Below are 13,774 nucleotides of genomic sequence, written 5' to 3'. Positions count from 1 at the left end.
GACTTAGGAGACCTTCCTTCCAATAAGCCATTGCTCCAGAGGAAAAGAGTAGAAATTCCTTATGAATCAGAAAGTTCCCAGTAATAGGGAAATAGTCAAAGAGATTTTCATTATTTTTATGTCCTCTTGTTTGTGTGTATTACTGTGTCCTTTTCTACTTAGCTTTATATCACATTTTGTCTGCAGGATTTTAGTGTCATATGATTTGATGTGATTTTGCAATTTCATTCCTATTCACTACTTGGAACCATTGAAACGAAATTAATCGATCAGAAAAGATAAAATAGACTACTAATACTACTCCTACTACTAATAAAAGAATGTTATTGAAAGGGAAAGAAAATTTGTTTAATTATCAGTTATACTGTCTTATTTTCCTACATATATAATAGTTTTAGCAAAGTTAACAGTGACGAAAATAATTTAATAGAAATAGGACAATCATAATAAAAACCTTTAAAATATTATTCTTATTAAGTTTGAGCCTTCCGTTCTTTTCTTATAAAACTATTACCGATAATCCTCTCATCATCATAGACGATGCAACAGATGATCGGAATTGTTTTAAAATAAAAGCGAAACCTGATAGAGATGCTGTTCTTCGGTGATGCTGATATTCCTTTCTGATTAAAGTTGAGTTTCATTTTCATAAAAAAGCCTGAGAAAGCCATTATAAACTGTTGCAATAGTTTTGATATATCGAGAGTATGATTAAAGAAAATTGAAAGATTCTACTTATAAACGCTGGCGATAGGAACTGACTAATCAAATAGAGCCACAAATCAGAAACCAGAATTGCTCCATAAAACTATTGAAAGTTTCAGCATTCCCGCATATGATTTTTCATGTCCAACACAAAAAGGAATTAGCTCTTCGTCTGAACAATTCTCGGGTTGTAAAAGTTTGCATATCGACTACCCACTATTCTTCGTTTTTATTTTGGCTTTTACAATTTCAAACTTCTAATATTGACGACTGCCATTTTGTTTCAAACAAGATTTGTTCTTTTCTTCTGAAATCAAAAATGGCTTTCAATTCAAAATTTAATGTCTATCACATTCACAAACGAAATGTCGTTATTAGAGTAAAACGAACGTTCAATTTGTATAAAGCACATTTTTATAAAGAGCTGCATGATATTCTCATTTATATAAACATAAAATTTAAAAATCCCAAGATAGAACTCACCTTACACACACTTAACAATCTAAACAAATAAATGTGAACGTTGTTTCTATTTATCACAACTATATAACCATTAAAACGGCACTCATTGTTATCAAAATCAATTATACAAGATTTTCTTGTGGAAAAAGAAAATAGACAGTGGAATTTCGGTTTAATTTCTGCAACCTCGTAACTCTCACTTTCCTTATTTTGTCCTTTAGTCCTCACATTCCATAAAGGATTTTCTAGTTAAAAGGAAAAAAAATTCTGTTTTCTTGGTTGGAATCTATTGTTCCTATCAAGAGTATCATTTTAGGGGGAGCTGGATTTACCCTACAATAAAAACCGACCTTGTGTCTAACATTGTTCTCGTGAGAAGAAAAATAAATAGCAACATTTATCATTGGTTAGTTTTTGACCTTTAAGTGGTAGTTTTTTTACTACATCAAGTGGATTCATACCGTGTCTGGGGCGATTTCCATTAAAAATACTGTACAGCTAGTAGAGAGCAAAGGCACAAACACAGCTATTTATATATCTAATTTGCATAATTATTTTTTTAAATATTGTAATAAACTAGTAGACTGCCCGGCGTTGCCCGATCGTAAAATATGCTTAAATATATTTTAATTAATGCAGATTACATATTTATTATTATAGAGACTATCGATTATTATATTGAGCCTAATAAGATAGAAGCTAATATAAAAAAAAACAACAAAAAAAACAAATAAATAAAATATAATAAAAAATAAAGAATTTAGAAATATAAAATAAAGTATTAAAAAAAACCCAAAACTCTAACCATATACTACCTACAAGTTCCGAGAGATGATTTGCTGCGGTACAGTTACTGCTTACAACAGATCTGACGTAGAGATCTTTCTCGAAATATTATATAACACGGATATACGACCAGACCGACTTTCCCAGGTGACCACTGTGCAAATATAAATATATTGCGTATATGAAATATATGAATATGTACACATGTATTTATAAGTTGTATTAATAAATTTCTCACCTGCTTCAGCTTGTGTCTTTCCGTTACTTCTGTATTGTACCGCCTTCTACAATTCTATTTAACTATACATATATATATATATATGTATATATATATGTTGGGTGCTATCAGCTAGAATCGAAATCAAAACATACAACACTCCATCCTCATTACTTAGCCTCTGAACCACGCCCATACGTATTTCCCCCTTTTTTAAGGGAACCTCAAAGACAAGATTCAAGCAAGCACAGCCGAAACATCTAGAGATTTATAATTATATAGATTAATTTTTTATGTGATTCATTTTAAGTTTTATTGTTCAATTGTCCTATATATATATATATATATATATATGCAATAATTTTGTCAATAATTAAAATGATTTTTTGTCAATATACCGATAATTAAAATGATTTAATAAAAATAAGACAAATTCTGAAAAACCTTTCTTAAAATATTATGTTGATTATTTTTCAAAGGAGGTAATTTAAGTGAAAACTTTTAGTTTTTAAAAATTACAATAGATTCTTATTAAAGATAAATGTTAAAAGAATGCTTAGAGCTATATTAATTGATTGTGATTTTATGTCATAAGTAATGAAAACAAAACGTGATATTAACATTCTGCAGATATTGCTGCCTTCTTAGAACAAGAAAATGTAACACGAGGTTCAGTATCACATGTATATCACTAATTCTCCTATTGAGACAAACACTACGTGCGGCGAATGCGATTTCTGTTTGGTAGAATTTGGAAATGTTTAGAAGAAAGTGTCCACAAGAATGATATGCAATTTCCGTGAACATTCACAGAATATAAATTGTCATTTATTCTAGATTAAGGGTTGCTAAATATAATTGTACAAGATTAAGGAGTGACAATTTGGGCATTTAGGCCCACAATAGTGATATCTTGGTCCTTGTCAAAAATGTATATCTATCTATCTATCTATCTATCTATATAGTAACGTACTGTACTTGCAATAATCCTTACCCCTGAGTGGCTTCCGGGCCTTGATAAGTGGTGACCACCGTGTAAAATATATATATATATATAAAAGTGAACGTGTCTGTGTGTGTGTGCGTGTGTCTGTCTGTGTGTGTGTCTTTGTACATTTCCCTATGCAATAACTCTGTCAATTTTTAGTCTACAGACTCGAAATTTGATATACAAGATACTGAGATTTCGGAAAATCTGATCGGTTTTCGGCCAGAAATTTGGCGATTAAGGGGTCAAAGTTCAACGATTTGACCTTTGAGAACTCTACCAAACTCCTCCGACAATTTTGGGTCTAAACACTTGGAATTTTAGATATAGGTTCCTTGGACATGGATCTAAGTTAATAACTTGATTTGAGCCCAAAACAATAAATTTTAAGGGGTCATAATATAGGTCAAAGTAAAAAAAAATTGACCGCTTTTATTTTTTTTTTGCTCAACATACACCTCCAAATACCCGGGCAACGCTGGGGCACCCATGCTAGTATACATATAAAAGTGAACGTGTCTGCGTGTCTGTGTACATTTTCCACCGCAATAACTGTCAATTTTCAGTCTACAGACGCGAAATTTGATATACAGAGTACTGAGATTTGGGAAAATCATTGTAATCAATTTTCGACCAGGGGTCAAAGTCCAACGATTAAGGGGTCAAAGTCCAACGATTTGACCTTTGAGAACTCTACCGAACTCCTCCGACAATTTTGGGTAGAAACATTTCAAATTTTAGATATAGGTTCCTTTGACATGGATCTAACTTAATAACTGGATTTGAGCCTAAAACCATAAATGTTAAGGGGTGATAATAGGGGTCAAAGTTTTAAAACACTTGACCTCTACGGTCCCTATCAAATTACTCAGACAATTTCTGGTCCAAACATTTAAAATTTTACATAAAGGGTATTCAGAGATAGGGCAAGCTTTTTAATCGGTTTGGGTCGAAAATTTTTAGTTACCAGTATATAAATGTATGTATGTATGTTTGCATGTCTGCCTAAAACTTTCGACAGAGGCGACGGATTTTATCAAGATCAGTATCGTTTTGAAGTTCGACATTTCAGACGATAAATATCAAACAATTGGCTAAAAACATTAATATCTTCAACTGGCACTTTTCTACAGGGGGTGGTCGCCTTTTTCGCCGATATTTTTGAATGTCATCCTCTCTTTTCGATTGTTTAGCCTTAATTTAAACACAAGTCACTTCCGGTTTAGCGGTGGTCGTAACAGCAAAGACGTCAGGATTTTTTACCGTTCTTTTACTCCTTTGCGGTACGGGTTTGAGCTTGCCTTCCTACTACCACTTTTTTTTAATTTTTGCTCAAGATACACATCCAAACACCCGGGCAACGCCGGGCTGAAATGCCAGTATTTCAATATAAATAATTGTAAATGTTTCTCTAATTCTGTGAATTTATATATCAATATATGTAAGAATGTGTGTGTGTCCAACTGGTATGTGTGTAAGATTCGTGCTAACGCTGAGACCGATTGTCCTATTCTTTTTAATAAGTGAAAGAGTTCATTATTTTCCACAGGGCAGACAAACCACAACGTGAATATAATAGTTAACTTTTTATTTTCTTACTTGGGAGTCACTGCTAGGATAAGGGTTAATTAGTGTTTGGTAGATGGGGAGACAAAATAATCAGAAATGGTGGGACTTGCGTGGGGGTAAATTATTTTGAGAAAACAGCTTAAGTTTTAAAATGACGATATTACACCTGGCTGACATCAGTGTTGTATAGCTAGTAATGTTGTATAGTCGGTTTTCTCTGTTTATTGCTGTCACGTATATATAATCATGTTTGTTGCAGTTCTACAAAGATGCGTGCTGCTAATAAATATACACACTGTTTGTTCCAGTGGTTTAGACAATCAAACACAGGGACCGTTTCATAAACAAAACTGTATTATTTTGCCTGTCAAGGGTGATGGAAGGAGCTTGTTGGGGTAGACGAGCTAACGACGTAACAATCGCACGCCTCTCTCCGTCTCTCTAACTCTGACTAACTATATATGTAAGTATTCGCTTGCTATTACGTAATTCAACTCACATCTTAAAACATGTGACGTTGAATCATGGTTTCGATCTGTTATTTTTTAAACCTATTGATCGGGTATTTTAACATTCAATACGTCATGGTCTAGGTGTGTCAGAAATTTCGTGAAAAATAGTGAATAATTCCACCCCATCTTTCCAAGCTTATAACTCCTCGAAAAATGTAAATCAAGCCCTAATTTATTTTCAATTAAAAGGAGCAAGGATAAAGGTCCCATTAAAATAAAAAGAAAAAAACAAATAACGTGTTTTAAAAAAAAGGTTTTAAACTTCAAACTTTACAGGTAAAATTCTAAAACCACTACGTTTTTTTTGTTTTAAATTTGAATATATTATTTATTGACCTTTTCTCTTCAATTTGTGAGTAAATTAATTATTTACTTTTTAATAGACACTTGAAAATGGTGGGAGGCGTGAATTTTAAAAAAAAAACGTTTGTCTAAAATATTATATTCGGTTTATTGGAAAGAACATAAAATTTCACATTGACCCTGAAAATATCGTAAAAATAGAATCAATAGAAAAATTTTGATAGATTTTTAAAGTTTAAAAATTGAAAAATATAGAGTTCGGAAAATTCATTACTGTTTTTAAAAAAAAAATATTTCTATTACTTTTAAAACAACTTTAATAGTTTATTTTGGAAGTATAATCCATAAAAAAAAATAAATAACCCACTATTAACAGAGAAATTACGAGATTTTTATATTTTATTCGCAGTTTCGTGTTAGGGGTGTCAAAGATTCCTACAAAAATTCTGATACATACCTGGGTCTTTTGTTCTCTTCTATTAATCCGCTCCAAATTCCGAACCTTATAAACATGTCTTTATACACAACTAATTCTGCATACTGACTATTAATGTTCTTTTATCTAACATTTTAACTGTTAATAATAACAGTCGATTATCCTAAATCAACTATCAACAAGGTAATCCGATGTCGCCCCGGCATAATCTAACAATGACGTAAAATATATTTCACATTTCTTAACAAATCACAAAATCAGCAGAAATTCTGTCGTTAGTTTTGTTTTATTAATACCGATTAACTGCGAAACGTTTTGTAGCTTTCTCTTTGTGTTTGGTTCTTCTTTTCTATCAAAACATCTCAAGTGGTCACAACTGATTTGGAATGAAATGCTTAAAATTAGACGGAGACGAAGCCAGAGTGGATTTCAAAGGATTCTCAAATCTGGTGTGAATTTCCATCTGTCCACAAAGGTTTTATTTGATAGTTCAAGCAGAAATTGATCTACAGAGGAATTAAGTATGAAGACAGCAAAAATAATTGTGGTTTGACTTTACTAAAAGAAAAGCAAGAAAGAAGAAAATATAAAAGAAAAGGATAAAGGGATAAAAATTGATAAGAGATAAAAAGAAAAGAAAAAGAGGAGGAGGAGGAGGAGTAAAAGTCTAGAATATTTTAACTGTCAAAAACACAAAATAATTTATAGAATTAATTCTTTGCTAATCTATTTTCAATATGACGAAACACTGATTTTATGTCCGTATTTGTATGTCTTAACACACAGTAAGTGAGAATCTGGTGACCAAAGTTTAAATCCAGTTCAAATTCCAGAGAAGCACTTCTACTTGGGATGTTGACAACATTCACGCTGATCTTCCTGTAAGAACTCGATATCTTTCTAAAAAGAATTTTAACTATAAAAATATCGGGGAAACCAGTGCCAACAATAGGATCACTTGATTTATAAAAACTGAATAGACACACAAAAACCAACATGGCAGCAACGTCATCACCTTTAGTTAACTTTATGCTGGAAAGATAGTAACAAATATGAGATAAACTTACAACTAACTCTTCAGTTCGTTAAAGTTCTTTAAAACTCTTGTAAAATTACACAATCGCCTCCGTTTAGTGAAGTTAAAATATCATTTTTGATGTCCTTGTTAGTTTGATATATATTAACAGTTTTCACCGCAATAAAATTAAAAAAAACTTTTTTAGTTTCCACACGGTAAAAGTATGAAGCATTATTAGAAAATTTAATTCTACTGCGTTTTATATAAATTATTTGTTTTTATTTTTTTGTTTGCCAGTTCTCGATTGTTAACTATTCTGTACTTTTCTCTAAAAATAAAAAAGAACAGATTTTCTCCATTATAATTAATCTCATAAGTAAAAACAAAAAATGACATAAGGAGCTAGAAGGAATATGTAGCAACCCTAGTTGAAGTCAGTATCCCCAACAATGCTGGCTTAAACAGAGCTGAAATGAAGATATCTAAATCTCAAAATCTTACTATGGCATAAAAATTTCTAATAATCAAAGGAATTACACCCTTAACCATTACTGTAATCCTTAATCTCGACAAAAATTCCTTAATCATATCTTTAACCTTAGGTTTGAGTAGTAAGTTATGCTCTTACAAGAACCCGTTTAAAGCCACACAATTGTCTAAAAAGATATAACGTGCAGTCACAAAGATTTTTTTCTTTGGACTGATTGCTTTTGGAATTCTTCTGGTTCCTGTTTTCCCGATTATATATATATATATATATATATATATATATATATATATATATATATATATATATGCATAAATTTAAATTTAAATTTAATGTACACAGAATTCTTGCAGTCAAACGCTCCACCTACATTGCTTACAAATAAATCTAACCCCTTTCCGAAAGGTGAATAAAAAGTTTGAAAAGAAATCATGGATATACAGGAATTCGCAAGCGAAACAAAAAAGATAAATAAATACATAAATAAAGCAGAAGATGAAAGAAAGGGAAAAGTTGTTTACAGTCAAATAAATATGAATAAATGTTGGCCACGCCCCTCCAGGGAATTAATGGACGATCTCTAGTGACGTCACTTCCGGCATCGAGTACCGGTGCCCGACAGTCTGAAATTGGGACGCGACGAAGCCGGTCGTGTGCAAACGCCCCACCGTTGAGCAATAGTATTCTCAACTTCTCTTTGCCTGGAATTTATGTGAATACATGTTTCGTTTCTAAAACTCCTGTGTTTTTTTTTCGTTTATTACCATTTAGCCCCATAACAATAAATAAAAAGAGTAGGAATAGGAATTACCAAACTCTTTCTATGATGTTGCAGTTAGGATGGGCACCTCACCCAAGAGTTCAAAACCGACTTTGAACTTTAAGTGATGCAATCTCTTTCCCACAAAAAAAGACGTTTTGAGCCGGTCTCTGCTCTATCGTTATTTTTTTTTTTTTTTTGCAAATGCTGTTTGAGCTCCCATCAATAGTCCCCATTTGCCCAACTTTCACAAAAAACACTCGACTAGCTACAACCACTGTCAACAATTTCCTTCCCAAGATGACAACAGTAGTTCGAATAATCAAAATGATATGTAAACGATATTTGAACATTTTCACCATTATTTATTTACTATAGAACTGTGTGCCTAAATCTAAACACAGATTCCATGAACAAAGCTTCTTTCCTAGAACTGCTCGCCTATGGAACACTGTTATATAGACCCCAGGTTCGGTTTTTGCATCGCTGATGCAAACTGGTTCACGGGCACCAAAATATGTATATGTTACATATAGGGGTTTCATTAAAAGAGAGTCTTAGAGATAAAGAGATGTTGTTGTCAGAGACTTAGAGAGATTGTTCATGTTATGAGAGATTGTTCATGTCATTAAAAATATGTTCATTCTTAGGTTAATAGATGTGTTGCTATGTGAAGCTCTTAGAGTGAAGGGATATAGTGTTCAGACAGTCTTAGTGTAGATATGAGATGTAGATTCACATTGTGGATATGAGATGTGTATCTCACGACATTTTATAACACAGACATATAATAACAATTCACTTTACCTTTTTGTAAGAATCACAAACACAAGACGACGTTTTATCAAAACACATAATGGGTTTATTTCTTCACGACCGGCCGTGGTTTTCTCATCAAGAATTCAAAGCTTCACATTTTAGTTTCAAAGTGACCGTCTCGCTTCCTAGACGTTCGAATTACAAACTCCAGACTCTCTCTGAGTTTCTCACTGACTGTCTCTAATTAACTAACGCTCACTTCCTATATTGAGAAATCCATGCATGTCCGGCCAACGTGACTAAAATTCACGTGCCATCAACATGCGTGGACTTGCACGTTTCCCGAACATTCTGATTTTTCAATAACCTATTTTTTCTTTATTTTCACAAAAGAATTCAACCTACATATCTAATTTATTTAACCCATATTTTATTATCCACATTCTTTCTAACAATTGAATAGTTTATTTATTACTTATTTCATCAGAATTAACAATTTACTGAACATTCCATTTAAACCTATTATTCTTTAAAACTTATGTCCAGGGTTCGATTTCTGCTTTCTCTCATTTTATTTTCATTTTAACTAATCTCTCTATTTTTATACTTACATGAAAAGGGGACAGTCCTTATCATGTAACACACTGGACTGCTTCTCGGCCGATTACAATATAGTAGCCTCCAAGTCTAATATATTTTTGTTGAGTCGTCCTCTTAAATAATCCAAATTCTTTTCAATTTACACCATTAACGATTACTACACTATCACCTTATATTCATTAAACTTTATCCTCGAGTAGCCTTGAGACCTTGATAAGTAGCGACTTCCTTGTGAAAAAAAATTATAAGGTAGAATTCTAAAGAAAATACAACGCAAATAAATCAATGGAATTGTAAGTTAAATATCCAATAATCTGAGACGCAAAAAACTTGTCTCAGCTAATAATATCACTTAAATCAGCTCAGTCTTAAACGTAAAAGCTCAACCTGAAAGAAGATTACCTCCTTTTTTTGTAATCAGTAATGAAAAGAGTTACGAATAAGCAGATTGGTTTAATCAGCGAAGGTTTAATCTCGGCTGATAAAAGATTAGTCTAGCTAATAAGACTAACTATTCATGAAATTATAGAACAAAATCTCGCGAAAAGTGTCAATGACCATTCTTTGAATAAAAAAAAAAAAAAAAGAAAATGCCAATCATATACTTAACATTTCAATTCTACTTTAGCTTGAAATCATATCTGACACTACTCAAACGTGTCAGGCTTTCCCAAATATAACATGTTTTTTTCAAATTGATTGAAATAATCTACTATATAAAATGAAGTCAGTGTAATTTTCCATGTTGGACATAAATTGCATGTGATTAATGGGTAATTGATTCTGACTAACCAGTCCCTGTTTAATTCATTTGCTTCCCAACGTTTTTCATGTGAGGAAAATTCAGTTCCCACCAAACAGAGTACTCTAAATTGGAGCAAAAATAAAAATTGCCCAAGTCTAAAAGTATTTTTTTTTCGCTTCTAGCCAAAAGCGGTTCCATCATTTTGGACGGACGGTGTATACTAATATATATATATAAGCGAGTTGATATTGTTTCTGAATTTTTAAGATAACTGACAATTTGCATCATTTGGACTACTACTGTTCGACAAGGTACATGGGAAGAACGTTACATCGGCTGAAACGTTGAGAATTTAATACCCAAGATGACAACAGTAGTTCGAATAATCAAAATGATATGTAACAATATTTGAACATTTTCACCATTATTTCTTTACTATAGAACTCGTCGATATTATCTTGTCTAGTTCCATCAGCACTATCCGACAGAAAAAAATAGTTTGATTACTTTATTAAATGGCATATCTACACTTATGGGTCATGTAATATTGAATTCATTATTTTATTTTCTTTTCTTTAGGTAAATTAAAATTTATATTTTTTCGTAGTAAAAAGTTCAGAAGCTGTTTTTCATTTTATTTGTTTTTTTTTTATGTATGAAAAGTATTTGGAGACCTAAACTTCGTTGCTTTTAAGATTTATTTAAATTTGAGATTTTATCAACGGGGGGAAAAAACGGTTTAATTTCCTGAGAGTGAAAGAAATAGATCAATTTTCAGTTCCACTGAATTATTTTCTTGAAACTGTCGTCAATTTTTATCCCCCCAGAAGAACTGGATAACCTTTAACCTTATCCTAATTAATTCCTAATCTTAGCAACCAATCATGCAACCTCTTCAAACCAATCGCAATTCATATTACACATGTTTGTGTAATATGAATTGCGATTGGTTTGAAGAGCAAATAAACATAATTACTATTTACTAGCTAGCAGGACAGCTGGCGTTGCCCGGTTGTACAATACGCATGAACATATTTTAATTTATGCAGATTGCATATGTATTATTAAAGAATGCATCCTCTATTGATTATTTTATATTACGAGGAATAATTAGCCCAGTGGACTAATTCGCAATAAATAAATAAATAAAAATAATAATAATAAAATGATAATGACGTTCATTAAATTCCGTCTGTGTTTGTTTACAATATCACGGCAGCTGATATTTGGGCTTGACGATAAATGTCTTGGAAAAGGCACTTCTAATTATTGTTTAATTTTAAAAATATGCAAACAAAGAAATGATTTGCAACGATTTTAAATGGCACCTCTTCTATTATCGTAAATTGAACTCATTAATAGGAAAAAAATTAAAATAAAATGAGCTTGAAGGGGATCATTCGATCTGTAGTCGAAAGCTCTTCCACTGAGCAATATTTCCAGATGACAATAAATCTGTTTTTTTTGTAAGAAGAAATGATTTGCTGAGATATTTTAATTTCCACTTAGCCGGTGTAACCCAAAATATTCCCCCATAAAAATTATTTTTCATCTATAAGAAAGAAAGATGTTAAAAATAACATTGGAGTTTTCGATACATTTCTGTACAAAACCTATCTAAGAACACTGGCAGACATAAATTAGCTTTGTGTGAAATTTGCAAAAGATAGGCCTAAACGTTTCAGGACATATAAGGAACTCACACACACACACACACAAAGTGACTTTTATATCAAAGTAGAGATAGCGTTAATGAAGATATTTATCAGAAGGTCATAATGGACCTAGTACTAGATAATATTAATTATTTTAGCTCTCTGAATTGGAGAATCACTTAGTTTGGGAGTCCTGGGTATGACCTTAAAAGACATCCAGTAGTGAGGGTCCCATTTTGGGGATGTGGTGAATGTGGAGACATCCTTTAGTTACCATTGCTCTCAGGTCCACTTTGGTTGTAGTAGTAATGCCTTTTAGAGCATCTGGCTGTCTGAAGATATTGGCTTCCTGAACAAAACTGCACCAAACATTGATGCTATTGTTTCTTTTTATTCTTTCCCATTGCAAAACTCAATTATGTTCTGCAAAACCAGAAACAAAAACGATTTTCTTCTATAAAACAAACAAACGAAACAAGAACTTAAAACAAACTTTTCTCAAAATTATTGGATTCAGCATTAAAAAACCTGAAGAAGCAAAACCAACCAACTAACTCGGTTAACAGTGGAAAGTGGAATTCCAGAACCATATGTGGTTAGATTTGGGAAATATTCACAGCAAGAACTCGCCTAGCTACAAATGATCTTTTTCTTTCTATATCAAAATCAAGACGGAACGTCAATGAACAAAATTTCTACTTTAGAATATCCCCTCTGTGGAACAGAATACTATAAAACTGCCTCCCGACTAACTACAATGACGTTTTCAAGTCTAACGTAAACAAATTATTTTGTCATTTAGTTCTCGCAGTCATTAAGTGATGTTTCTGAAAAAGAGGTAGAATTGTTGTTTTCTAGGTCAGAATATATCCATCTAAACAGTGTTGGTTAGATTTTGATCATTTTTAGCTTCTTACATCAAGTAACTTCATGCCTTGTATGGAGCGATTTCCATAAGCATGCTTGTTGAATCGTGCTCTTGTATAATCAATTTCTCTTACGTAATCTTCTGCCAACCCCACTCATTGTTTGTAATCCTCTCATAGTGAAGTTCATCGTCCAACTGACCATGACTTTAATCCTTATCCCTGAGTGAGTTCCGGACCTTGATAAGTGGTGACCCATAAAAAATAGATAAAATAAAAACACACATGCGTCTATTCAGCCTATACGTTTTTCTGTATGTTATTTCAATCTTAAGCCTGACACAAATATGAAACCGACCGATAAATAGAATCGTGACAGAGTGACAAAAATACTATTTCAAACGAGTGTGACAGAGCGACAAAAATACTATTTCAAACAAGTGTGACAGAGCACAAAAAATCTATTTCAAATAAATGTAACAGAGGGACAAAAATGCTATTTCAAACAAATGTGACAGAACACAGAAAAGCTATTTCAAACGACTGCGACAGAGCACAGAAAATGCTATTTGGCACTAAGTGTAATATAGCACGATGATTGCCTCAGTAATCGCACTACAGTAATCTTCTAGTGATGGCATTAATCATCCAACTAAAAATCTCTTTAACCCTTATCTTTGGGTGGCCCAGGACCTTAACAAGTGCTGAGCTATTAATAAGAAAAAAAATCTTATCACGATATCTGTTCAGACATCCTGATTCGTTGCTAAGTTGTATCAATCAATTCTTATGACATTCATAAATTCTGAATCTTCGAGACTGACCTCATATAAAAGGGTCGCTAATAGACTTGACAATATCATTTTGATAGATACTTTACAAGGGTTTCATAGAAATAAAACACAT

The 13,774-nt window shown here is 32.3% G+C and overlaps 1 protein-coding gene across 2 annotated transcripts in view; it reads right to left on the bottom strand.

The window, feature by feature from the left end:
- Positions 1–13,774, bottom strand: part of LOC145288109 (popeye domain-containing protein 1-B-like) — a 1,451,932-nt gene that overhangs the window by 1,023,387 nt on the left and 414,771 nt on the right. The gene's annotated exons all lie outside the window — the stretch shown is intronic.

The sequence above is a fragment of the Euprymna scolopes genome, chromosome 11, assembly GCF_053919585.1.
Source record: "Euprymna scolopes isolate OS-2025 chromosome 11, ASM5391958v1, whole genome shotgun sequence".
NCBI classification, from domain to species: Eukaryota; Metazoa; Mollusca; class Cephalopoda; order Sepiida; family Sepiolidae; genus Euprymna; species Euprymna scolopes.
Note: the sequence above shows the minus strand (reverse complement) of the source record. Positions and strands in the feature narration are given on the sequence as shown.